The following is a 25,979-nucleotide window of genomic DNA, read 5'->3' on the forward strand; positions in this document are numbered from 1 at the left end:
GTTATATTCAAATTCGTAAAGGACCTAATAAAGTAGGGTTTATTGGGTTGCCACAACCTTTTGCTGATGCAATTAAGTTATTTTCTAAAGAGGGAACATACCCTGTAGCATCAAATTATTTAATATATTATTTCTCTCCTGTTTTTAGACTATTTTTGGCTTTAGTGACTTGAATAATTTATCCTTTTTTAACAACTTTATTTACTTTTAAATTGGGGATTTTTTTTAGTATGTACGAGTTTAGGGGTATATACTGTAATGATTGCGGGGCCATCTTAGCGCTGGTTTGAAAAAAATTAAACGCACAAAAATCGGTGCCGCATTTTTTCGGAATTTTTATATTTATACTAAAACGTTCCCCACCTGTTGCTAAGTCTACAAAAGAATCTTCGTGGATGTGGCTGCAATTTAAAAAAAATATAAGTAATTATAGCCCCACTACACTTTCTAAAGTCAACGTTACCATTTTATAAGGCTGCATATTTCATGGAAAGATCTTTCAAGAATATTTTCTGCCGCACACTCGCACATATTTGCAAATTGATATTCAAGGCAGTGACGACACCATCATAACTTAATCTATAGCAGATTTTAAACAATGTACTTACCGTTTCACCCGGTGATTCTTCGTGATAGTACTGTCATGGTTTTCACAAAAATATACTGGGACTAACTACTTTTTTAACTTAAAAAGCCTAACCCAAACTGAATAATCAAAATTTACCTGGTATTTTACCATCGCCGAAGTTTTATAGTTTAACTCGCTTATTGAGTGTACGTGCGTCAACGACAAACGAGGGAAAATATTCGTCACGACGTATAACACACGTTATATTAATCAAGAATGGCATAGAACTCACGAAAACTTCACCTATGATCCAAGAGGAACACTTCAAAAATTCACTGTATACCACCATCACAGAAAACCAAATACAAAAACCTTTCACTTCGCGCTTAGCTCTGTGTTCACACTGCGGAACCTAAATATTTTTCTGCGGATTTCGGAAAATATACTCTACACATGCCTCCAATGAATTGCTCGAAAAACTTTATGCATGCCGAAATCCAAAAATAAAATATATTTTTCTATATTACAATTGATTTCATAAACTGGCTCTATTTTTATTAGCAAGACGATGTGCAAATGGCTATACTGTTAACATGTTGATATTTTTCTTGTAGTCTGTAGTGTGTGGCGCTGAACACTTCGAGTATCAAGTATCAACTAACATACCTTGCCTAAGCTAGCTGGCCTGTCACCGTAAATTGCTGTGAATCTCGGGGGAGGACCAATAGCTCCGCCCCGCTCCCAGGACAAGGAAGCTTCAAGTGCATGCGTCAACCAAGCGAATTAAATTTCGCTGGGGTAGCCTTTTATCGCGCCGGCAAGGAAACCTAGCTCGCTCGAGAAACTGAACTGTGGTAGTGCGAGCGGATTCTCGAGACAACTGACATGGTTTGGTTTAGATGTTCGCAGTTTTAAACTTTATAAAAACGTTCTGAGGAATAATAAGAAAATGTTAATACGAAGTTATTTACCCCAGCAGCGCTGGGGTAGATGGCGTTCAGTGCACGCCACTGCTTGGTGGTGTTACTTACAACCAATTAGAGTACATAATATTTCCAAAATTTTGACTTTCTGATGTGACCTTCCAACGGTTAAAAATATATAACTTCTACAATACTTGGCGTAACTCAATGAAATCGGGCGACGTATAACATACTAGATGCAAGAGCTGAGGAAAAAATTACGGAGGTCTAGTAGCACAATTCTAGATTCTAGATTATATTTCATGATTTTTATGTGGTCCTAAACTTTTGACCGGTACTGTACACTCGTACTTCCGAGATACGAAGGTAAAACAATTGGATTTTGGGGGTACGCCGACTTCATAGCCTGCACGGTTGCTAGGTAACATTGTCTGACCATCAATCCATACCTTACATCACTGCCTGCATGGTTGCTAGGTAACATTGTCTGACCATCCATCCATTCCTTACATCAATGCTTGCACGGTTGCTAGGTAACATAGTCTGCCTGCACGGTTGCTAGGTAACATTGTCTGACCATCCATCCATACCTTACATCACTGCCTGCACGGTTGCTAGGTACCATTGTCTGACCATCCATCCATACTTAAATCATTGCCTGCACGGTTGCTAGGTAACATTGCCTGCCCATCCATCCATACCTTACATCACTGCCTGCACGGTTGCTAGGTAATATTGCCTGACCATCCATCCATACCTTACATCACTGCCTGCACGGTTGCTAGGTAACATTGTCTGACCATCCATCCATACCTTACATCACTGCCTGCACGGTTGCTAGGTAACATTGCCTGACCATCCATCCATACCTTACATCACAGCCTGCACGGATGGTAGGTAACATTGTCTGGCCATCCATCCATACCTTACATTACAGCCTGCACGGATGGTAGGTAACATTGTCTGGCCATCCATCCATACCTTACATCACAGCATGCACGGTTGCTAGATAACATTGTCTGACCATCCATCCATACCTTACATCACTGCCTGCAAGATTGTATGATCATCCATCCATACCTTACATCACTGCCTGCATGTTGCTATGGTTACACTTCCGTCACACATTGTGTCGCGTTACGTTACACGAAGTTCCGGATGACCCCAAGTCATCAGACATATTTACATCAAGAGGTGAGTCACGTGATGGTGCACATTTTGAACACTTACTGCACTAAGGCGATTGTGTTGTATCATTCGGTAGAGTGGAAGTTCGCACGGTGAATGTTGTAAGGATATGAGTGGTTCTGTGCCCAAGCGAAGCTTCTTCCCACACGTTGGATCAGGGCCGTTACGTAAACCGCTTCAGCTGTTGAATGTGATTTTACCGGTACTTGAATAACACTCCATTCCCTCATCACCCGAGCTGGGTGGAGTAACCTGCAACATTTACACCGTGACTCATTGTTTGGAAACGGGTCACTGATCTCACGTATAATTTGGATCGTTCATTGAAGTAAATAAGACAATGTGTTGTGTTGAACGAACAGCCTGCAAGAGTAGTTCCAGGAAAGGATAATGAATGCAAGAACGTCCCTGCCGAGGCCAGAAAAATTAGCGCGCTCTTTATTACATTAGTTGAAATGAATATTCCTCCCGAACAAGTAGTTTGCTTTGTTCATAATGTTTGTACAGACCTACTTACTGTAGTCGAGTACCTCAGTGTGAACCACTAGAGGAACGTGATGCATTTAGAAAATATACGCCTACGTAAGTCCTTTAGAAGAAACCGACCACTGACCAGGATCATTATATTATTATTATTATTATTATTATTATTATTATTATTATTATTAAGCTAGAGTTTTAAGGTCGCATTAATACATAGAATGTTTTCGGCGACGAATCAGTGGTAAAGTGGTAGCATTAGGAAAGAAGCGGCCATGGCCTTCATTAATGTACAGTCCTAGCATTTGCCTCGCGTAAAAGTGGGAAACCACGAACCGAGCTCGATAGCTGTAATCGCTTAAGTGCGGCCAGTATCCAGTATTCGGAAGAGAGTGGGTTCGAACCCCACTGTCGGCAGCCCTGAAGATATTTTTCCATGGTTTCCCATTTTCACACCAGGCAAATGCTGGACTGTACCTTAATTAAGGCCACGGCTGCTTCCTTCCCACTCCTAGCCCTTTCCCGTCCCATCATCGCCATAAGACCTATCTGTGTCGGTGCGACGTAAAGCAAGTTCTAAAAGGAAAAGAGGGTTAGAGACACGGCATGTCTCGAGATTGGAAGATGAATTATCTTCCTTTAAGCCCAGCAACGGGTGGAGGTAAGTCATAACATAACACTACGACTTCATATTAAACTAAGAATCTAAAATGTAAAGAAATCTTCGCATCCAAGGGAACTTTTCTAAGCAAAATGATCTTTTTTTTTTTCGCCGGGCTGAGTGGTTCAGACGGTTGAGGCGTTGGCCTTCTGAGCCCAACTTGCAGGTTCTATTCTGGCTCAGTCCGGTATATTTTGCGGTGCTCGAATACGTCAGCCTTGTCTCGGTAGGTTTACTGGCACGTAAAGGAACTGCTGAGGGACTAAACTCAGTCACCTTGGCGTCTCCGAAAACCGTAAAATAGTTAGTGGAACATAAATCAAAATAACATTATTATTATTATTATTATTATTATTATTATTATTATTATTATTATTATTATTATTATTATTATTATTATTATTATTACTAATATTATTATTTGCTATTGGCTTTACGTCGCACCGACACAGATAGGTCTTATGGCGACGATGGGACAGGAAAGGGCGAGGACTGGGAAGAAAGCAGCCGTGGCCTTAAATAGAGTACAGCCCCAGCATTTGCCTGGTGTGAAAGTGGGAAACCACGGAAAACCATCTTTAGGGTTGCCGACAGTGGGGTTTGAACCCACTATGTCCCGAATACTGGATGCTGTACGCACTTAAGCGACTGCAGCTATCGAGCTCGGTATTATTATTATTATTATTATTATTATTATTATTATTATTATTATTATTATTATTATTATTATTATTATTATTATTGGGATAAGCTGTTGCTGTTCTACTTTCCAAAGGTAGTAAAGTTTTCGGCTCTTTCTCGTTTGAGTCACATTGTCTTCTTTACTTTGTGCGAGGAGAATTGTTTCCGAAGTTCATATGCCTTTTGTTGACAGCCCTGGATGTACAGTTCCAATTCCCATGGGTGTGGTTCAATAGAGGCTGCAAGTGCTCATCACTATCATAAAAGCTGTTTACATTCCTTTCATTGTTACAGTATTCGAATATTAAACTCAACCCTCCCGCCAGCTTCACCAATCGAAACTGAAAATGAAATGTTCTCATAGGCAGGCTTACAAATTTTTATTCGAGTATTTTCTCTCATTCATACACAATGGCTCTCTCCCTTTATCTATTTCTTGCTCCCTTCCTCCAATTCGGCGCTTAACCGAAGTCAACCCCCTCTCACATCCCTGTCCATTCACTGGTATTACTTCTGTTGGCTGGTGGTCTAATATCCTGGCTGGGAGCTCAGATGAGGATTACAGAAGCGCACTTATATTGCCAAGTGGGCAAACGCAGAGCGTCGCAAAGTCTACATAAAGAAAAGTAAATATTTCCCAGCCAAACACGTGTTCTGCATTGTAAACATACAATACTTCCTACGGCGAACTCATAACAACTCTTCTGGTTAATAACCATACCATTGTTTTTCCAAAACGTCGTTTAACTATCTCAAAGCCTCCTAGTACTAGGAGTGAATTCAGGTCACATCTGGAGAACTTGGAGGCCACTCTACGTAGTCACAGTGAGCAATCCATGTAGATGTGGTAACTCTTGATCCAATCATCGGTCAACAGAGACGTCATGATTAAGTCACACTCCAATCGGAAGAAAATTCTAAAAAAAAATCAAATAATACTGGTGGTTGAGAGCACTGGTATACATGAATATTGCGTGGATATACAGGGTGTATCAAAAAGTGTTGCATATTCCTTGAGGAGGCAGTATTGGTAAAAACTAGAATAAACGTTCCTACGATTATAAGTCCGGAAACCAACACCTGTTGAGATATGGACCATTTTACTTTTGACACGTATGTAAAGTATTCGGTGGTGTAGACTGTCTTTCTGTTGAAATTAATTGCTAATTTCTGATTGGTTGTGTTTGCAGTGCACCGGTATGGTGATTCATATTATAATACATTTTAACTGAAAAATAATTAATTCATGCGTGATACCTTGATGCGGGTGACCAGGTAACGCTAGCTAGCTGATCTTGCCCGTTTTGATTTATGTTTCATTATTCTTTTTACAAGCGAACGGACCACTAAGGATCACGCTACAACTTCATTTCTTTCCCTTCGTGCGGAGTTTTCTCTGTGTCCAATACTCCTTCATGCGTTCGCTGGCCTGTTTCCGTTGTTCATCTGTCCAGGCTCTTCCGGTCTTCCTAATTCTTCCTGCGGCTTGAACACCTTCCAAATTTTTCAGTGTGTTCCTAAACGTATTCCTTTCTAACAGCTGGTCTTTCAAGATGCTTAACCTTTCCATATCCTTCTTCGTTTCCTTAATTAGTTTATTAGACTTCCCTGAACTACTGTATATTGCAATGAGACTAATTTGGATATTAAGGGACAATCCCTAAAATGTCACTATTGTCCTCTAATACTATACATTAATTATTATTACATCATTTGAACATGCCTTTTGACAATCGTAGGCATAAAACAGAGAAAGCACTAAACATTTTAAAGGCTGTACGTTAAGTTACACAAAAAGTAATAACTTTGCATGTGCAGTAGAAATCAATTTTTAGCGAGTCTCTGTTTACAATGGTAGGCCGTAATGCGTGGAGCTATTGCGGACAGAAATACAGTAGGTGCAATAGACGTAAACCGAGTGAGTTGGCCGTGCGGTTAGGAGTTCAAACTCACTGCCGGCAGCCCTGAGGATGGTTTTCCGTGATTTACCTTTTTCACACAAGGCAAATACTGGGGCTGTACCTTAATTAAGGCCATGGCCGGGTCATTCCCAGTGCTATCCCTTGCCTATCCCATCGTCGCCATAAGACCCATCTGTGTCGGTGCGACGTGAAGCAATTTTTTAAAGACGTGAAACAGAAATGTTACTAGACAGCGTCGGGTATCAAATCTGGAAAATACAGGCATCTGTAAAACGATCATCGAACTTATTTTGACAACATGAGGGGACTTTTTGGTTTATCTCGCCCATTAAAAATAGTTTCGGAGGAAAATGAACGACTTAAGCCGTCATTGTCCGAATAAGTAACGACGAATAGACGCGTCCCGCCCGGTTAAGAGGTTACATTTCGTTGCACCTAGTACCTTCTATTAATACTTCAAGTATCAATAAAATCGTTGACCCGAACATTCGAGATTCTCCTTGTAAATCTATATTAGTAGGAGCAATATATTCATCATAATTAATTCCGATTCAAATTTGACCATTAATTCGCATGTTTGAAGGGATATTCAACGTGACAGAAGAAATGGCTTCGTACATGTCTTCCCATATGTTTTTCTAAAGCGCAATTCGAAATCCACAGGCTGTTTCCAGTCATTCGACTGGGTCAGGAATGGAATGAATGAAGTCCCATCTAGCGGCGAGAATAGGAAATGTGCCGGCTGCCGAAGCCTGTCGCACTGCTCTGGGGCAGTGATTAATGGATGATTAATGAAATGAAATTATATTGGAGAGTGTTGCTGGAATGAAAGCTGACAGGAAAAGCCGGAGTACCCGGAGAAAAACCTGTCCTGCCTCCGCTTTGTCGAGCACAAATCTTACATGGAGTGACCGGGATTTGAACCACGGTATCCAACGGTGATAGCCCGGCGCGCTGCCGCCTGAGCCACTGAGGCTTCTCGAAAGCGCAGTATTGAAATAATTTCCTCACTCATGTCTGAAAATGAGTTGTATAATAGACGCTAATGTTTTTCAGATATAATAGAGGAGATGTCCGGCTCTGTGGCTAAATAGTTACCGTTCTGGCTTTTGGTCCAGAGGTTCCCGGGTCCTATTATCGGCCGGGTCGTGCATTTTAATCTTAATAGGTTAATTCGCTGGCTCGAGGGCTGGATGTCTTCATAATTCGAAATGATCTATGGTAGGGCCCTATCTTCCCAGACATGCAGGTCGCCTGTAGGATGTCTACTAGAAAAAGACCTGCTCCAGCCTCTCCGGAGGCCAGACGTCATTAGATTATAGTAGAAGAGAAATCCATAAACTCAGGTAAGATAATTCTTATGTAAATAAATATAAGCCATAACAGAGAAAGTGCTGAAGAAGAAATAGCTCCGAGGGTTATGGATGAATTTTATCGTCAATTTTATTCAATTAAGTCGTGAAATGAACCATAGGGAACAATTCTATTTCCTGTTCAGCGACAGCTAATGAAAGTTACATCTCCCCCCCCCCCCTCCTTTTCCTTTTCGCGATACTTGAGATAAGGCAGGACGATATCACTTCTACTATGACAGACAGGTTCCTGGACTTACCGGAAATGTACCAGCCGATCAGGTATCTGTTCGCCTTGTTGGTGGGGGAGACGACAGGACTGGATGGGGCAAAAGCTTTGTGTTCCCGTCAACACTCTTGAAGTTCCCCCAACATACAGTGGGGATATCACGAGAATTCAATCAAGCACTCCAGTGATACTGTGACTGTCAAGAAGTCCTCTCTGACAAGTAGATCGCCAATCAAAGAGCGTATTTCTTTCGCCGGTGGCCGAGTGGGTGGGTTGCTAATTTCCTCTTCTTCTCTTTGTCCCCGAGATTCCGTCCGGCAATGCTGCTTATGTTAGGCATGCTTCATGGCTGGATTATAGGATGGATCTTGCAAATATAAGACTTTTGCAAACTAAATACACGGAAGTGAAAGAAAACCATAGTTCCTGTGCGTGCCCGCGCTACAGAGTCTTGAATGCCGCGTTGTGTTCCTGTGCTTCAGAGACCTATTTTATTATGCCCTGAAGTTCCGTTTTAATAAAAAGTTTGCTTCGTGAATTTCACGAAAGTTTTTCCGTATCGTTTAAGAATTTTAATTCTGGGCCTGGACCAGCTTCCACAGAGTCTCGCGAGGCCAGCTGAGGAGTTGTCTGAAATAGAAGCCAATGGAACTGGTCAAGACAGCTAAGTAATAAGGCGCGATAGATAGGGAATCGTTTACTTTAAGGTAGAAAACTAAGATGCCTTTAAGGCAAAATTCAAAACAAAAATTACATAGCAATTCACTCCGTAACAACCACATGCTTGCTCATTGGAAAACTAGCAGTGGCACAAAAAGGTTTGCACATAGAGCCTGAGCATTAATAACAACGCTTTGGTCAAATCTCGTATCTGTCGACAAAAAGATGCACCAGTCTCGTTAATAAATAATAACTATACCTCAGCGCTGAAATAACACTAAGTTTAGTAAACATAGAAATAAAAAAATGAAGAAGTGTAAACATTGCCGTCGTAAACCTCAAGATCTGCAAAAATTTAGCAAATGACCAAAATTAAACCAAACCAAACCAAACCAAACCAAACCCCGATGGTCCAACAGCCCCGAAGGGCCGTGGCCCTACCATACGACCGCTGCTCAGCCTGAAGGCCTGCAGATTATGAGGTGCCGTGTGGTCAGCACGACGAATCCTCTCGGTCGTTATTCTTGGCTTTCTAGACCGGGCCGCTATCTCATTGTCAGATAGCTCCTCAGTTGTAATCAGTAATCACGTAGCCTGACTGGACTTCGAACCAGCCGTCAGATTCAGGTAAAAATCCCTTTCCTGGTCGGGAATTTAATACGGGGCCTTCGCATAAGAGGCAAGCACGCTACCCCTACATCGCAGGGCCAGTTAGCAAATGATCACTTCCTAAATTACAAATCGCGTCTCTTTTTTGAAATATAAGCTCAGTGTCTTCGTACTCCTTAACTAGAGAAAAACGTGAGAGTGCTAAGTTCCCTAAGATTTCAGTAGACATTTGAGATATGGCATAATTTATCGGCATTTATCTTCACTTTCTAAATGAGACGCGGCTACTTTGGTGACGAAATCGGTACATACATACATTATCATTATAGACTGTTATGCCTTTCAGCGTTCAGTCTGCAAGCCTCTGAGAATTTACTAAACGTCGCCACAATCCTCGATTTGCAACTAGTGTTGTGGCCTCATTTAGTTCTATACCTCTTATCTTTAAATCGTTAGAAACCGAGTCTAACCATCGTCGTCTTGGTCTCCCTCTACTTCTCTTACCCTCCATAGCAGAGTCCATTACTCTCCTAGGTAACCTATCCTCCTCCATTCGCCTCACATGACACCACCACCGAAGCCGGTTTATGCGTACAGCTTCATCCATCGAGCTCATTCCTAAATTAGCCTTTATCTCCTCATTCCGAGTACCCTCCTGCCATTGTTCCCACCTGTTTGTACCAGCAATCATTCTTGCTACTTTCATGTCTGTTACTTCTAACTTATGAATAAGATATCCTGAGTCCACCCAGCTTTCGCTCCCGTAAAGCAAAGTTGGTGTGAAAACAGACCGATGTAAAGATAGTTTCGTCTGGGAGCTGACTTCCTTCTTATGAAATCGGTAGAGTGATTTTAAACATTAGTTTGGTAACGAAGGACCACAGAACAAGTTAGCGGAGTTCGAAAACAACAGTCGATAAAACTAGAATAAGTTTTCTTTCCTCATGGCACTTTCATAAATTATTTCGTATTGAGTTATATTAGTTTGCGTAATATTTCAATCGGTCCGTGTCAGGGATTAAACATTTTTTTCTTTTTTTGCCATTGGCTTTACGTCGCACCGACAAAGATAGGTCTTATGACGACGATGGAATAGGAAAGGCCTAGGAGTTGGAAGGAAGCGGCCGTGGCCTTAATTAAGGTACATTCCCAGCATTTGGCTGGTGTGAAAATTGGAAACCACGAAAAACCATCTTCAGGGCTGCCGACAGTGGGATTCGAACCCCTTGTCTCCCGGATGCAAGCTCACAGCCGCGCACCTCTAATCACACGGCCAACTCACCCGGTAAACATTTATATTGCTCCTCCATGTAAAAATAAAGGAATGGGCTCCCTCCAAATAGTGGGAGGCTCTAAAACGGCCCTGGCTGTAGAAAGCAGATCGCGTATCAGCCAGGCATGAGACCCATATTTCCCAGTATTCAGAAAACCCGCTTTCTACTTTATCGTCTGACCAGCCGATATCACTGGGGCACTGTCCCACGTCTGGGCGGTCTTGGTGAGCGACTGGGCGTTGAACGGAAGTTCTCACCATTACCTGTTGAACATATTCCTGGCTGAAGTCACCCAGGCGTGGTGCTAACCGTGATACCATTTATCTTTAGACTGCTGTTTGATGTTGTTTCCATGTGGGTGGGACCAGCTGGACCACCATTCACCACGAGACTTGAATGATTGTAGTTTTACGTGAACGTAGCCACACGAAGGCTAGTTTTACTGTTCGTTTAATAAATCTCCATGATTCCAACCGTGGTCGCCTTGACGTGAAGTCAACAGTGCTACTCGACTATCTCACCCCTAATGGCACTATGAGGTCCAGACAGCTGTTATCCTAGACTCCATTTCACTTAGGGTAAAATAAATCCACAGTTCTAACCCTTGAGGCAAGCAACTCAATGCTGAAAACATCCTAATTGATATGAGCTACGAATTTTGGGCGAATAAAATATAATAAAGCGTGAGAATATATTCTTTATTTGTTCCTAAAAGTTACAATCCTTTTCTTAATCTTGGTTATCCGGTCGATTAGATTAGCAGTTTGACTCTTTGACTAATACAGAGTTTGCCTTAAGCCCTAATAACTACACTTGGCATGGTCATTTTTCAAAAAAAATCAAAGAACGCCTGAGGGTATTGAACCAAGGAATATGAATTGAATCAAAATGAAAACGAGTAAAGAAACAATCGATTTTAGCCTGTTTCTCCGGAAGTGCATTTAGGCCGGAAGTGATTTTCGAAGCCTTTTTTTAGTCTGATAGAGTTATCCAAGACTCACAGTTTGAAAACTTTTCGGGCCCTTTAGCCCCGGCACAATTGAGGAAATTCCTTAATTTTACGTTTCTCGTAGCATGGCGACCCCTACTTTGGTTGCCAAGAAATGTTTTCGAAATTAAAATTCGAGAGACCGAGCGAATTAACTCGGCAGTTCGGGTCGCTTAATTGCGAGTTTCTCCCATACTCTGGTAAGGTCGCGGGTGTGAACTGGATTACAACAGTGATTTGGTCCGATTTTACAGCCGGATGGCCTTCCTGCAGGGAATTATTTACTATTGCGTGTTTCTGTGGTGGTTGACAGTGTGGTGAAGAGGAGTGTATTGCGACAAAAACAAACACCCATTCCCCGAATCAGCGAAGTACTGAAAATCTTCAACTCGTGAGAAATCGAACCCGGGACCCTCTGAATCTAAGGTCTCGACGCTGGACATTCAGTCAAGGTGCCAGACAAACTATTAAAAACTATAATTCTATGATATTAACACATGAAACGAAATTTACTTAAAGTAATCTGGAATGATTTCTTTGTTTTTATGTATCCTTTGCTGGCGGGACCTAGTGTTTACACTGCACTATGTCCTCTGGTATAGGCTAGAGCAATTTTGTTACTTTCATTGATCTGTCTCAGTCTTTTCCTTGGTTTTGACAATGTGAAAGTGACAGGTATGAGCGATGCTACTAATGTCATTCCTTATGCAGTCAGTCCCTGTGTTGCTCATAGGGTCTATTGGTGCATGCATTTCAGTGGACTTGGCAGACTGGCATGTAATAGCAATTTCTGACTTGGTGAGGAAAGCAACAGGAAACTACATCACTTCTCATTTTCCTAGTACTCCTCTTCAGTGATGCCTAGGCCATCTATGACAGCTGATGGCGGAGCTGTTGAGGATCCAACCAGCCTTCGGGCTGAGGACTGAACATATATACAAGATTAATTGAAAATAAAGTAACGCTATTTTCCCCACAAACATAACGTCTGTAGCAGCGACGTGGGAACGGGAAGCAATTTTTTCACAGCCAGGCTGGTTAAACCGAGGCTTGTTCCACAGTATTTAGAGTTTCCTCTAATTGCTGAAATAGTATTGTTGGCAAGTCAGCATTTTTATTGAAGCTAATCGTATTATAATACGAGGAAGTTATTCACCATTCTATTAGCAAACTCAAGGCGTTATATTTCAATGATGCTGAGTAAATGGCTGCGTTGTTTGGGTCCCGCAGCTGTGAGCTTGCATTAGGGAGATAGTGGGTTCGAACTCCAATGTCGGCAGGAAATTGTAAAATAAAAAATAGTATTTCAGTGATATTTAACTTTCCATACAACAAGTAGAGTGGAGAATATTGTTATATCACTGATGGGGTTAAATGAGAGATACTGATAGTCTAAGAGGGATGCATTAAAAGTTTATCGTAGACAGACAAAGTAATATGTTCAAAGTAGGGCATGGCAGTATGTCAACAATGTTCCTTCCGTGGTTATGTAGTTCACTGGCTGGTTGGCAACTCTGATGATACTGGGCGTTACTGGTGGGCGAGTGTGTGGTGCGAAGAGTCTGGCTCAACTCACCTAGTGTGGGTAGTGTCAGATTTACACTACAATTGCGATTATGCACAAGTGTCATGGTGAGTATGGTATTAAGATGAGTGATGTAATGTCGCGTTTGAATCCCGGATATTCCGCACCAAAAGACCAGCTTATTACCTATGAAGTGTCAGCTAATGACTATAACATAATATACTTAGGAGGAAACTTTCTGTACCACTTGAAAGAGTGGGAAGTACTCCGGGTACATAACCGAACATGCTTGAAACTCTAGTCCGGCTTGGAATCGAACGCGGAACCACAGGCCACTACGCTGACTGTTGAACGAAGAAAGATAAAATTATACAAAATTTGATTTTTTGATCCACCTTTCCAATACTTTATTGACTAACACTTAAGCAATTTTAAACTAATAAATCTAGTCGTACCGGGCGAGTTGGCCGTGCGGTCATGAGTACGCGGCTGTGAGCTTGCATCCGGGAGATAGTGGGTTCGAATTCCACTGTCGGCAACCCTGAAGATGGTTTTCCGTGGTCTCCCACTTTCACACCAGGCAAATGCTGGGGCTGTACCTTAATTAAGGCCACGGCCGCTTCCTTCCAACTCCTAGGCCTTTCCTATCCCATCGTCGCCATAAGACCTATCTGTGTTGGTGCGACGTAAAGCTACTAGCAAAAAAAAATCTAGTCGTGTTATATTTAAGGTACATGTTTGTATAACTTACGGTCATCACCATCCTTATATGATTAGAAAACATGATTTGTAAACGTCTTAAAAACTATAATGAATGGACAGATAAGTAATGAGTGAAATGATGGGAAAACTATTATTTAAAACACCCAGTCAAGAGTATGTCAAAAAACTTTTCGTCTCTTGTCTTCATTAAATTTCATAATATTATTTGTGAAGCTGTCTGTTTCACGTCGCACCGACACAGACAGTTCTTATGTCGACGATGTGATAGAAAAGGGCTAGGAGTTGGAAGGAAACATCCGTGGCCTTAATTAAGGTACAGCCCTAGCATTTGCCTGGTGTGATAATGGGAAACGAGGGAAAAATATCTTCAGGGCTGCCGGCAGTGGGGTTCGAACACACTAACTCCCGGATGCAAGCTCACAGCAGCGTGCCCCTAACCGCACGGCCAACTCGCCCGGTGAAGCTGTTCTTGTTGATAAATAAAATTGATGTGATGAAATTAACTCTTTGCAATGAAGATAACATGTAATAAGATATATTTCCTTTAAAAAATATTGAATCGAAATGCTAAAAAGGACTTGAGGTGTTAAACTCGCCGCAATCGTGACAAAACAATACCAACTGGTAGCCAAAGCCGCAACACTTTGCACATCATTACGTCATGTTCCCTGTGGCTGACTGCGAAGCTTACCAGAAAGAGGGCAGTGAGTTCACCTCGACTGTCTTTGTTCTCGTGTTTATTTACCTGATCGTAAAGGGGACAGATGAGTATAAATATACATGGCAAGTTTGATGTTCAAACGATGAGTCTCAGAGAATTTAGTAGCGACGCATGTGTCGGTAGCGACTTGCTGAAACTGTGCGCCTGTCAGGATAGGCAATACTTCTAACAGCCTGTGAAGCGGGACTGCTCAATAAGTTGAAGTACTACAAGATGACACATCAATTAGTACAAGTTCTGTGATAAAAACAATATTTATTTCCGTACTTAAAAACCCTGTCCTCTGTAATGGCGCGATCGTCCCTGCCCTGCTCCAGACCGGAGAATGCTAAGTATGTTTATAGTTTTTGTTTTTCAAATCATTCTATTATCTCTGAGAAGAAAAACTGTACAGACGATTCTCATGAAACAAATGAGTGTTGATCACATTTCTTCTTATATTACGACCTCACTCATTTCGACGCGAATAGATCACTAAACACCAAGCAAGTTGGCCGTGGGGTTAGAGGCACCCGGCTGTGAGCCTGCATTCGGTAGATAGTACGTTCGAACCCCACTGTCTGCTGCCCTGGAGATGGTCTTCCAAGGTTTTCCATTTTCACATCAAGCAAACGCTGGGGATGTACGTAAAAGAAGTCCAGGGTCGCTTCCTTCCCGCTTTAAGCCCTTCCCTTTTCCATCGTCCGCATAAGACCAATCTGTATCAGTATTCAGTATTTCACAGTATTTAATTTTTAAGAGGAAGTAGTAGTGTACTAGAAACATGAGTCTGACCTTGGTATGATGTAATAGTGTTGCCATCTCGAGGTACTAAAGTCGCCATGCCGCGCGGTTTACAATTGGTGTAACTCCGGCTCCCGGCGTGGTAGCACGACATATGTGGTGTTTTTTGATTCTTATTCGTCCGTTCTACATGTCAACGGTGATGAAATAAATCAAATAGTGAATATGTGAGCAAATTGTTGTGCGAAGACTTGCGAAAAATTTCTTTCGTTTATAAAGAGTCGCGACATATGGATAAGAAATGATTCCAATATTATCGAAAATATAGTCTGGGGAATAGAGCTAGAAGTACAAAGTCACCAACGGAGAACTTCAAATGGCTTGTGTGGAGTTTAAAAACCTATTCATATAATAATAATAATAATAATAATAATAATAATAATAATAATAACGCGAACAATAAAAATAAAACTCCTAAAAGTAAAGTTCAGCGTGTCATTGACCTAGCCAGGGTGAGGGGCGTGTCGTGGTGGAAGGTCAACGGACTGACTAACCAGTTGGACTCACGCCAACGACAGTGTACCGGTATTGTAATAACTTGAATTCTATGCTATAGTGGAGAACAGTGAAAGCTTTCCAAATATCAACTTTTTAAGGAATTAAACAAAAATAAATGTATGTTTAAAAATTTCGAAATATTTTGAGTGTAATTTGATAGAATCTGCTGATGTTCTTTTAATGTTCTTTCAATATCGTCATGTCATTCTATTGTAATTAACTTGTTTCTTTTTCAGGAAGATAATAACTTTATTTATTCAAAATTAGTTTCGGTAGTCTGAAGAACCTAACAGTTATACAAATTTAAAGAAGCCTAACAATGAGCTGTAACTTCACTCTTGTCATGATTAAGAGCTTTAGTTTTGAGTTAGAATTTGCTGTCACGCTTCTTTGCACTGTGTTCGTCGCTCACTTGGGATGGCTGTGCTATTTGCAGGTGATACCACTTAAATTCGCTGTCACAGCTGCAGAGCAAGGTGAGCGGAACGACAGGTATCTCATTAGTTAGAACTAGTGTGTTCGTTGTCAGGATCACGACTGCGAATGATGGGTTAATTATGAATATGTAACAGAAGCAGGAAATTTTGGGCTGACATCTCGATAGACTGCTTCCATGTTCGCTGGGAATCCATTCACTGACGACTGCAGTTAACAAGAGGCTGGTAATTAAACAATCCGAAAAAAATAAAATTTACGAGACATTTTTATAATATGAGAATATGTATTATAAAAGACGAAGAAAATCAGATATGAATCCATATTGAGCAATTGAAGTTAAATAAAGTTAACTGTTCATCCGCCAGTCAGCACTTCATTATTACAGTAATAATGTCCGACTCGTTGGCTGAACGGTCAGCGTACTGGCCTTCGGTTCTGAGGGTTTCCGGGTTCGATTCCCGGCCGGGTCGGTGATTTTAACCTTAATTGGTTAATTCCAGTGGCACGAGGACTGGGTGTATGTGTTGTCTTCATCATCATTTCATCCTCATCACGACGCGCAGGTCGCCTACTGGAGTCAAATAGAAAGACCTGCACCTTGCGAGCCGAACCCGTCCTGGGATATCCCGGCACTAAAAGCCATACGACATTTCAATTTACAGTAATAATGATAATGATAATAATATTTCTCCGGGATTGTCGTCGATTGCAGAAAGATAAGGAGCGCCCAAGTAGAAAATAGGATAGAGTCCTCAGACTTGACGAAAATTCTACATTTAAACCACCAAGTTTAGAAATTTACATAAAAGAGGTTGAAAACTTCCCCTCAAGCCATACGCAGGAGCTATGACATAGCTATGCAAATTCCGCCATTACCTTGAGTTGCTGGGCCTTCCTAACGTCCCCCGTCCCCCTGCCTCCTTGTTCATGTGATTGCACCCTCTTCACACTGGAGCAATTCAGACAATACGACCTAAAGCACCCAGATTTTATAGTATTTTTGAGGGGAAGCTTCCTGAACTCTTTATTAATAGGCTGGATTCGTATAGACACCCCTAATTTTAATTGGCTAGATAAAATATTTACAAGTTTCTGATAGGTTGATTACTATTGAAAAAGGAACAAGCTGAAATGTTGACAACTTTGATACATAAACAAAGCAATCCTCAAAATTTAAGGTTTGCCAATTGCAAAAATAAGTTTTCCTTTATAGAGTAATTAGAGTTCATCCCGCTAGAGGGAGCAATTGAAGCGATGATAGAGGTAGCTATCAAAGTATCTTGTACTACACCAGTTCAAGTTTGTTTACATAGATGGCCTTATAGTAGGCGTGCAGTTTAACTGGCCGGAGAAGGTATAATAATAATAATAATAATAATAATAATAATAATAATAATAATAATAATAATAATAATAAGAAGAAGAAGAAGAAGAAGAAGAAGAAGAAGAAGGGAAGCACTAAAAATAAAACGCGTAAAGGTAAAGTTCAGCGTGTTATTGACCTAATACTGACTCATCCATGCTTCACTCCACTTAGTCTAACATCTGCAATGTTGAGAAGAAATCGTGGACATTTCTGCTGAAATTTTAATTATACAAAGTCTATTGTAACAATTAAAGCCAGATATAATATTAAATATGATTAGAAATGTAATACAGTCTAATTTAAAGTTAATGTTTTACGTTCCACTAACTACACTTGACGGTTTCCGGAGACGCCGACGTGCCGGAGTTTTTCCCGCAGGAGTTCTTTAACGTGCAAGTAACTCTACCGACACGAGGCTGACCTTTTTGAGCACCTTCAAATACCACCGGATTGATCCAGGGTGGAACCTGCCAAGTTGAGGTGAGAAGGCCAGCGTCTCAGCTGTCTGAGCCTCTCAGCCCGGCCTTATGAATCTAATGGGTTCACACCTCGTTTATTGTATTGTTCATTTTACACACGATGACTCTAATTTTAGGTCCTTTTACTGGTTCAGCACGAGTTCATTATATAGTGATATTTTCATCATACTTCCTGCAGCTGCAAAATAAAAACACTACAGTAGATTGAGGATGACTTTGATTTGCATTACGGCCATTCGTTTCCCCTTTTAACTATAAAACACACTCAGCAGCTGGGACAACTTACTTTGCAGTCTTCTTTACGTGGCACCGACACAGGTAGTTCTTATGGCAACGATGAGATTGGAGAGGGTTAGGTGTGAGAAGGAAGCGGCCGTGGCCTTAAGGACAGCCCTAGAATTTGTCTGGTATGAAAATGAGAAACCACGAAAAAACATCTTCATGGTTGCCGACAGTGGGATTTGAACCCACTTACTCCCGAATGAAAGGTGATAGCTACGCGCACAGCAATTTGCTCGGTAGGACAACTCATTGACAGTTTGGGGTTATGTAGAAATTCGCAGTGACAGTGAGTACGCGGGTTTAATTACCACCATTTTCCAAGACGCTAATTCAAAAGGAAAAGTGAACAATAACAAGCAGAGGGCTTAAGAACTCCCCCTAACTCGCACGTGCTCCATCCGAATGAAGAAAGTGAATGACATGTGGATTCCCACAAATTGTTACATACGACGTACTGAGGCGTTCTTTGTGTTCATAAAATTAATCTACCCGCACATGGCATAATAAACTGCTCCAAGCTCAGAGGAGTAGCGTCCTTTTAATTAACTGGGATGTAACATTCTTTTTGTTACAGTTTCATTTCCTCCTCTGTGGCCACATGTTGGTACGGTAGTGTAAGCAGCCTCTCGCGCGATCTTCTGTTTACCACACTTCATTTATTTATTCACTCACGTGAAAACAGATTTACATCATCAATACAGAGGATTCGTTCAATGTGGGTTGCAGAAGACCACACTTCTGGAGCGAGTGCCCTGGGGGCGAATCGTCGCTGGTGGCAGGGCCAACATGTAGCGCCAAACGTTCCATCTGTAACAAGATTCAGTAGTTTTAGAGAAGTATTTGTCAGTCAACAAGGCGGGAGATCATCTCGATGAATTGGGAACATGCATCATTTTCAAAACTATTTTTTTTGAAAAGTACACCAATGAAATAGTACGTAAACGTATTACATTGTGGTATGTTGCCTTGTTTTCTACCATTAAAAAAATATTTAATAGTGCCTTTCCGCAAGGCGAGTGAAACGGCCTCTGACGTAAGCGGCGCGCTGTGACGTCACGATCCAGTACCGCATGGAGCTCTACCAGCCGTTGTGCATCAGCCGTTGCTAAAAGCCGATTGTTTATTATTCATGATCGCGAATAACTTCGAAATGACAGAAGAAAGGTTCAAAACAGCACCGTCAGACAATCTATCATGTGTAGATGTCATCATTCTTGAAAAGTAGTGACTTTTGTGGCCGCAGAAATTCGCGGATAACAAGCAAGTTTGTAAGTGGCGTCTTTTATATACGTGCAATGTACTGTAACCCATAGTATTAGGATAACAACGAACCTGGATAGATATCACATCACTTTCAACATTTCAACATTTCCTTCTAGACTGATTCCCCTATTAAAGAATAACATTACATTTTCGGGCTTTCAGCATTAGTAAAGTAAGAAATCGGATTTCAGCACTAACATAAACATATAGGTAGCATTATAGTACTAGTCCGCTTCTGTGGTGTAGTGGTTAATGTGTGCCACTCCCGGAGGCCCGGTTTCGATTCCCGGCTCTGCCATGAAAGTTGAAAACAAATAGTACGAGGACTGGAACGGGGTCTACTCAGCCTCGGGAGGTCAACTGAGTAGAAGGGTTTCGAATCCCACCTAAGGCCACGGCCGTTTCCTTCCCTCTTCCTTGTCTATCCCTTTTTTTTTTGCTAGGGGCTTTACGTCGCACCGACACAGATAGGTCTTATGGCGACGATGGGATAGGAAAGGCCGAGGAGTTGGAAGGAATCGGCCGTGGCCTTAATTAAGGTACAGCCCCAGCATTTGCCTGGAGTGAAAATGGGAAACCACGGAAAACCATCTTCAGGGCTGCCGATAGTGGGATTCGAACCTACTATCTCCCGGATGCAAGCTCACAGCCGCACGCCTCTACGCGCACGGCCAACTCGCCCGGTTGTCTATCCCTTCCTATCCTCCCATCCTCCAACAAGGCCCCTGTTGAGCATAACAGGTGAGGCCGCCTGGGCGAGGTAATGGCCCTCCTCACCAGTTTCATCACCATACTCAGTCTCACGTTCCAGGACACTGCCCTTGAAGTGGTAGAGGTGAAATCCCTCGCTGAGTCCGAGAGAAAACCAACCCTGAAGGATAAACTGATTAAGAAAGAAAGAAAGAAGGAAAGAAAGAAAGATCATAGTACTATAGGGCTATAATCTATCATTCCCAAAAAAATATATATTTATGGTTGGGACAACTGGCCTACCCACTTCCAGTGCCCATGAAAGAGAATTAAATATCTTTGTGGAGGGAAAAATGTTAAACATGATAAAGATAAATATGACTTCATCTAGTTTTCACAAGTCGGGCTGAGTGGTTCAGACTGTTGAGGTGCTGGCCTTCTGACCCCAGCTTGGCAGGTTCGATCCTGGTTCAGTCCGGTGGTAGTTGAAGGTGCTCATATACGTCAGCCTCGTGTCGGTAGATTTACTGGCACGTAAAAGAACTCCTGCAGGACTAAACTCCTGCACATCGGCGTCTCCGAAAATCGTAGAAGTAGTTAGCGGGGCGTGAAGCCAATAACATTAATTACATTTGGCTTTTAACAAGCTGAGCATACCAGGAAAGAAAAGTGTACTGGTGACATTTTAGTCGCTCAATACAGGAATGTCTTTGGGTGCTGTGACTTTTACTTTTTTTTGCTTTACGTCACACCGTCACATATAGGTCTTATGGCGACGATGGGACGGGAAAGGCCTAGGAATGGGAACAAAGCGGCCATGGCCTTAGGTACAGCCTCAGCATTTGCCTGGTGTGAAAATGGGAAACCACGGAAAACCATTTTTAGGGCTGCCGGCAGTGGGGTTCAAAACCCACTATCTCCCGGATGCGTGCTCACAGCTGCGCGCTCCTAACCGCACGGCCAACTCGCGCGGTATTTTTACCCTTCGGTTTATTGACTTGGCTTGTATAACCTAAAACTTAGGCTAAGTTGGATAATATTTTAAACACCTACATCACTATTTTCACCTCTGTGCAATTATGTTATTTATTTCATTAATATTATGATAATTATTATAATTGAGCATTGTTAACTTATAAGACCCCAACAGACAAGCATTGGTTTTGTGTAGAGTTATACATTTGTTAAATTCACGTTGTTTCCTTTCATGATGTACACGCCTATTCTTTGTTACATTATAGAGTATTTAGATATAGCCTAAATTTCTTTACCAATTAAGCTCTTCAATAAAGACATACATAACTGTCCCATGCCAAGATATATTGGTAGAATTAGAGCTGTCAAAATGGTTCATAACCCCTTTGATTTATTATCTTGACGTGGATCACCCAAAACATAGGTTAGGTTTGGAGAATACTTTAATAATCAGCATTATTTAATGCACTGTTTATTACTTTCATATTACAAGATGTAATTTAAGCATTTAAATAAAGCATCATACATTAAAATTTAAAGTTTTACCACTAGAACAGCTGACATGGAAAAGTGATTTGAAAATTCAAACAAATTCATCTTGCGTTAAAATCTTCAAAAAAATACACTGTAGACTTTTCCGATATATCACCAGCATTTATCTGGCTCGCCAAAATCCATTTCTCCCTAGTTTTAGCGTCTTTGGAACATTTATAAACAATTTGTTTGGTATGGTATGGTATGCGATCGGAACTCTACACCATTTATAAGTTTTCTGCCTCACTGTCTGCGCAGGATTCATTTTAAGTCTAAAATATACCACTCGGGATTATTATCCAATGTATAGACCTCGAATTTAACCATACTAGACACTAACGTAAAGTAGAAATACGCGAAGTGTATCCTGCTTCTCACCGCACACTGTGTTATTTCGTCTGCTAATTCAGTCAACCTGTACGATGACGTCAGACCAATGAGATCGCGTACTTGCGTGACGTGACATTTTCGTAGATTTTTATCACGTTTGGAGTTATTATTTGTACATTCTGATCACATTTTTGAACTCTGCATGAAATTTTGAATCAGATTAGCATATTTTTAATTAAAACCCCGGATCATGCATGTTCCCTATTATAAGTATACTCAGTAAATTCACTGCTACACAATACACCGAGCTCGATAGCTGCAGTCGCTTAAGTGCGGCCAGTATCCAGTATTCGGGAGATAGCAGGTTCGAACCCCACTGTCGGCAGCCCTGAAAATGGTTTTCCGTGGTTTCCCATTTTCACACCAGGCAAATGCTGGGGCTGTACCTTAATTAAGGCCACGGCCGCTTCCTTCCCACTCCTAGCCCTCTCCTGTCCCATCGTCGCCATAAGACATATCTGTGTCGGTGCGACGTAAAGCAACTAGCTACACAGTACGAATCCAACATCCGGGTGATAGTGTGGGTTCAAGTCTCACTGCCGGTATCCCTGAAGGTGGTGTTGTCTTGTAAAATCTGAAGGATTTCTATCTTTTCCTTGCCACCCAACCATCAGGTGTTCCACAAGGTTCAATTCTTGGCCCCATTACATACATACTGGTGATTAATGATTTATCTTCAAATTTTCAGTCGAACAAGTATCTCTTACACGCAGATGATTTAAAAATCTCAAACGACCTCAAAGTTTTGGAATCAGATGCCGTTCGTATGAGTGAGTGGTGTAAGAAGTGCATGTTGCAGGTCAATGTTTCGAAGTGCATTCTAATCAGCTTCATTCATAAGAAATCCCCTGTCGAGTATAATTATGCTTTTAATGGCGTATTTTTAAACCGTGCAGATATGATCAATGCTTTACGTCTCATATTAAGCAATGCAAATAACCTTTCCTTCCAGGACCATGTAGATTTTATAACAAGGAAATAAATCTCTTAGGTTTTTGGGGTTTCTTAAGACAAAATTGTAGGGATTTATTTTCTGTTCGAACCCTGAAAACTCTATATACTTCCTATATTAGGTCAGGGTTGGAATATGGTACCGAGATCTGGATACCATCCCAACAATATTTAACTGACTCACTAGAGAGTGTGCAGGTAAAATTTTTGAAGTAGTGAGTTACAGGTGCTTCGGAATTAAGATGACGTCTTCATTATACGATGAGTTTTGCCAACAGCTGCAAATGGAGAATTTACTGCTGCGTCGCAAATATGCTAACGCATTGTTCACAAGAAAATGCATAACAAGTAGAATAGATTGACCGGAACTCCTGCAGCTAATACCACTTCCTGTTCTAGCACGAAACACAAGACGCAGAGTCACCTTTCAAGAGATCGAGTGTAGGACTGAACGCCACAGGAGTTCGTGGTTAATACAGACACTGCGGACACTGAACAGTGTTGGGAATCTGTGGATTGCTTCTGTTCCGATGTAAAGACAATTAGAAAGGCTTTATTACATGTAGCAAAATAATATATCTCTATATAGCATTGTAATATGTTAATTTTTGAAGATTATAATTTGTGATTATTAGTAAATATAAGTTAGTTCTAGAAACTAGACTACCGGGCGAGTTGGCCGTGCGCGTAGAGGCGCGCGGCTGTGAGCTTGCATCCGGGAGATAGTAGGTTCGAATCCCACTATCGGCAGCCCTGAAAATGGTTTTCCGTGGTTTCCCATTTTCACACCAGGCAAATGCTGGGGCTGTACCTTAATTAAGGCCACGGCCGCTTCCTTCCAACTCCTAGGCCTTTCCTATCCCATCGTCGCCATAAGACCTATCTGTGTCGGTGCGACGTAAAGCCCGTAGCAAAAAAAAAAAAAAAAGAAACTAGACTATAGGTGTAATACAACATCCGTAAAATTGGGAATAGCCTGTTGGTGGTTAATCTATTTATCTACATCTATCTATTCAATTTTCACACCATATAAATACCATTTTATATTAATTAAGATGCATCCCCTTCCTCCTTCGAATGTTCACCGCTGTGAACTCCAGGTTTGATTCACGGCGGGATCGAGGACTGTTCTGCGTACACTTAATCACTCTAGCACGAAAAGTGGGTTTTGGTTTTCACCTTAATATAATTCTTTCCATGTACATACAATCCATCACTCTACTAACTACCACAGAAATAAGCATCAGTGATTACGTCCCTCTGCAAAGAGTTGGTGAGAGGAAAGGCATTCGACCGTAAAACTGGTCTTCATACATAGGGAATGCCAATCCCATGTATTTCAGGAAAGACTGAGAATAAGAATAGTAACCATAATTAATACCTTGGGTAGTAATTGCTCAGTAGTAGGCATTTTCCTTCTCAACGTCACCTCGACCTTCATGAATTCGTGTGACTTAAATCTCTCTACAGACATAATGCAATTTAAACGTGCTTTCCTAACCCTTGTTTTGTGGCAGTTAGTCAATTGAGGCCCACGGCAATGCCCAGGCCGGTGGCTTGAATTTGTTGAAGTGATACGTGGTTGATGTGATGACTTCAACAGTTTACCCATTGACTGTCTTGACCGGTTCCGTTACCTCTGATATTAGGAAGATTCTTCAGTTTACATCACGGGGCTGATTAAATCCTATCGTATCCTGCATTCCAGGATAAAACTCTTCGGACTAGCCGGAGGTCGACGCCGCGGCTTCCTGATAAGAATCACCACATCCTCTACTCCTACACGAAATGACTGAAAATTAATCCATCGAAATAATTCCCAGAAAAACAAACATATCTATGTGCGACAATGTTGGTAACGCAATAATAATAATAATAATAATAATAATAATAATAATAATAATAATAATAATAATAATAATAATAATAATAATAATAATAATAGCCTCCGTGGCATAGACGGCAGCGCACTGGCCTCTCACAGCTGGATACAGTGGTTCAAATCCCGGTCACTCCATGTGAGACTTGTGCTGGACAAAGCGAAGGCGGGACAACATTTCTCCGGGTACTCCAGTTTCCCACGTCATCTTTTATTCCAGCAACACTCTCCACTAGAATTTAATCCGCCAGTCATTAATCATTGCCCCAGAGGAGTGCGACAGGCCGCGGCAGCCGGCACAATACCTATCCTCGCCGCAAGTTAGGGGTTTCATTCATCCCATCCCTAACCCGGTTATTGACTGGAAAAGAGGTTGTAGGTTTTATTTTCAATAATAATAATAATAATAATAATAATAATAATAATAATAATAATAATAATAATAATAATCATCATCATCTTCTACTACCACTTTCCCACACTTGTGACGTCGCGGATGCGAAGTGTGTCACACGTGTGGATCTGTCCCTGTTTTACGTCCGCATGCCTTTCCTGACGCCAACCCTACATGGAGGAATGTAATCACAGTTGCATGTCCTCGAGGCAGAAGAATTAATAACATGCTATGTAAGTCCCAGATCCAGCCGACAATCGAACCCGGGACCCTTTGAACTGAACGCCTCAACACTGACCATTCAGCTAAGGAGGCGCAACTAATAATAATAATAATAATAATAATAATAATAATAATAATAATAATAATAATAATAATAATAATAATAATAATAATAACTGCCCTAAGTTCCCCGTCTGTTTGTTAGGTCATCTTTTTCTTTTGCTAGTTGCTTTACGTCGCACCGACACAGATAGGTCTTATGGCGACGATGGGTTAGGAAAGGCCTAGGAGTCGGAAGGAAGCGGCCGTGGCCTTAAGTAAGGTACAGCAC

General features: G+C 41.4%; 1 protein-coding gene across 1 annotated transcript in view; it reads left to right on the forward strand.

Moving 5' to 3' along the window:
- LOC136878694 (protein rhomboid) overlaps window positions 1-25,979 on the forward strand; it is a 210,388-nt gene that overhangs the window by 104,760 nt on the left and 79,649 nt on the right. The gene's annotated exons all lie outside the window — the stretch shown is intronic.

Source organism: Anabrus simplex, chromosome 8 (genome assembly GCF_040414725.1).
Source record: "Anabrus simplex isolate iqAnaSimp1 chromosome 8, ASM4041472v1, whole genome shotgun sequence".
Lineage (NCBI taxonomy): Eukaryota > Metazoa > Arthropoda > Insecta > Orthoptera > Tettigoniidae > Anabrus > Anabrus simplex.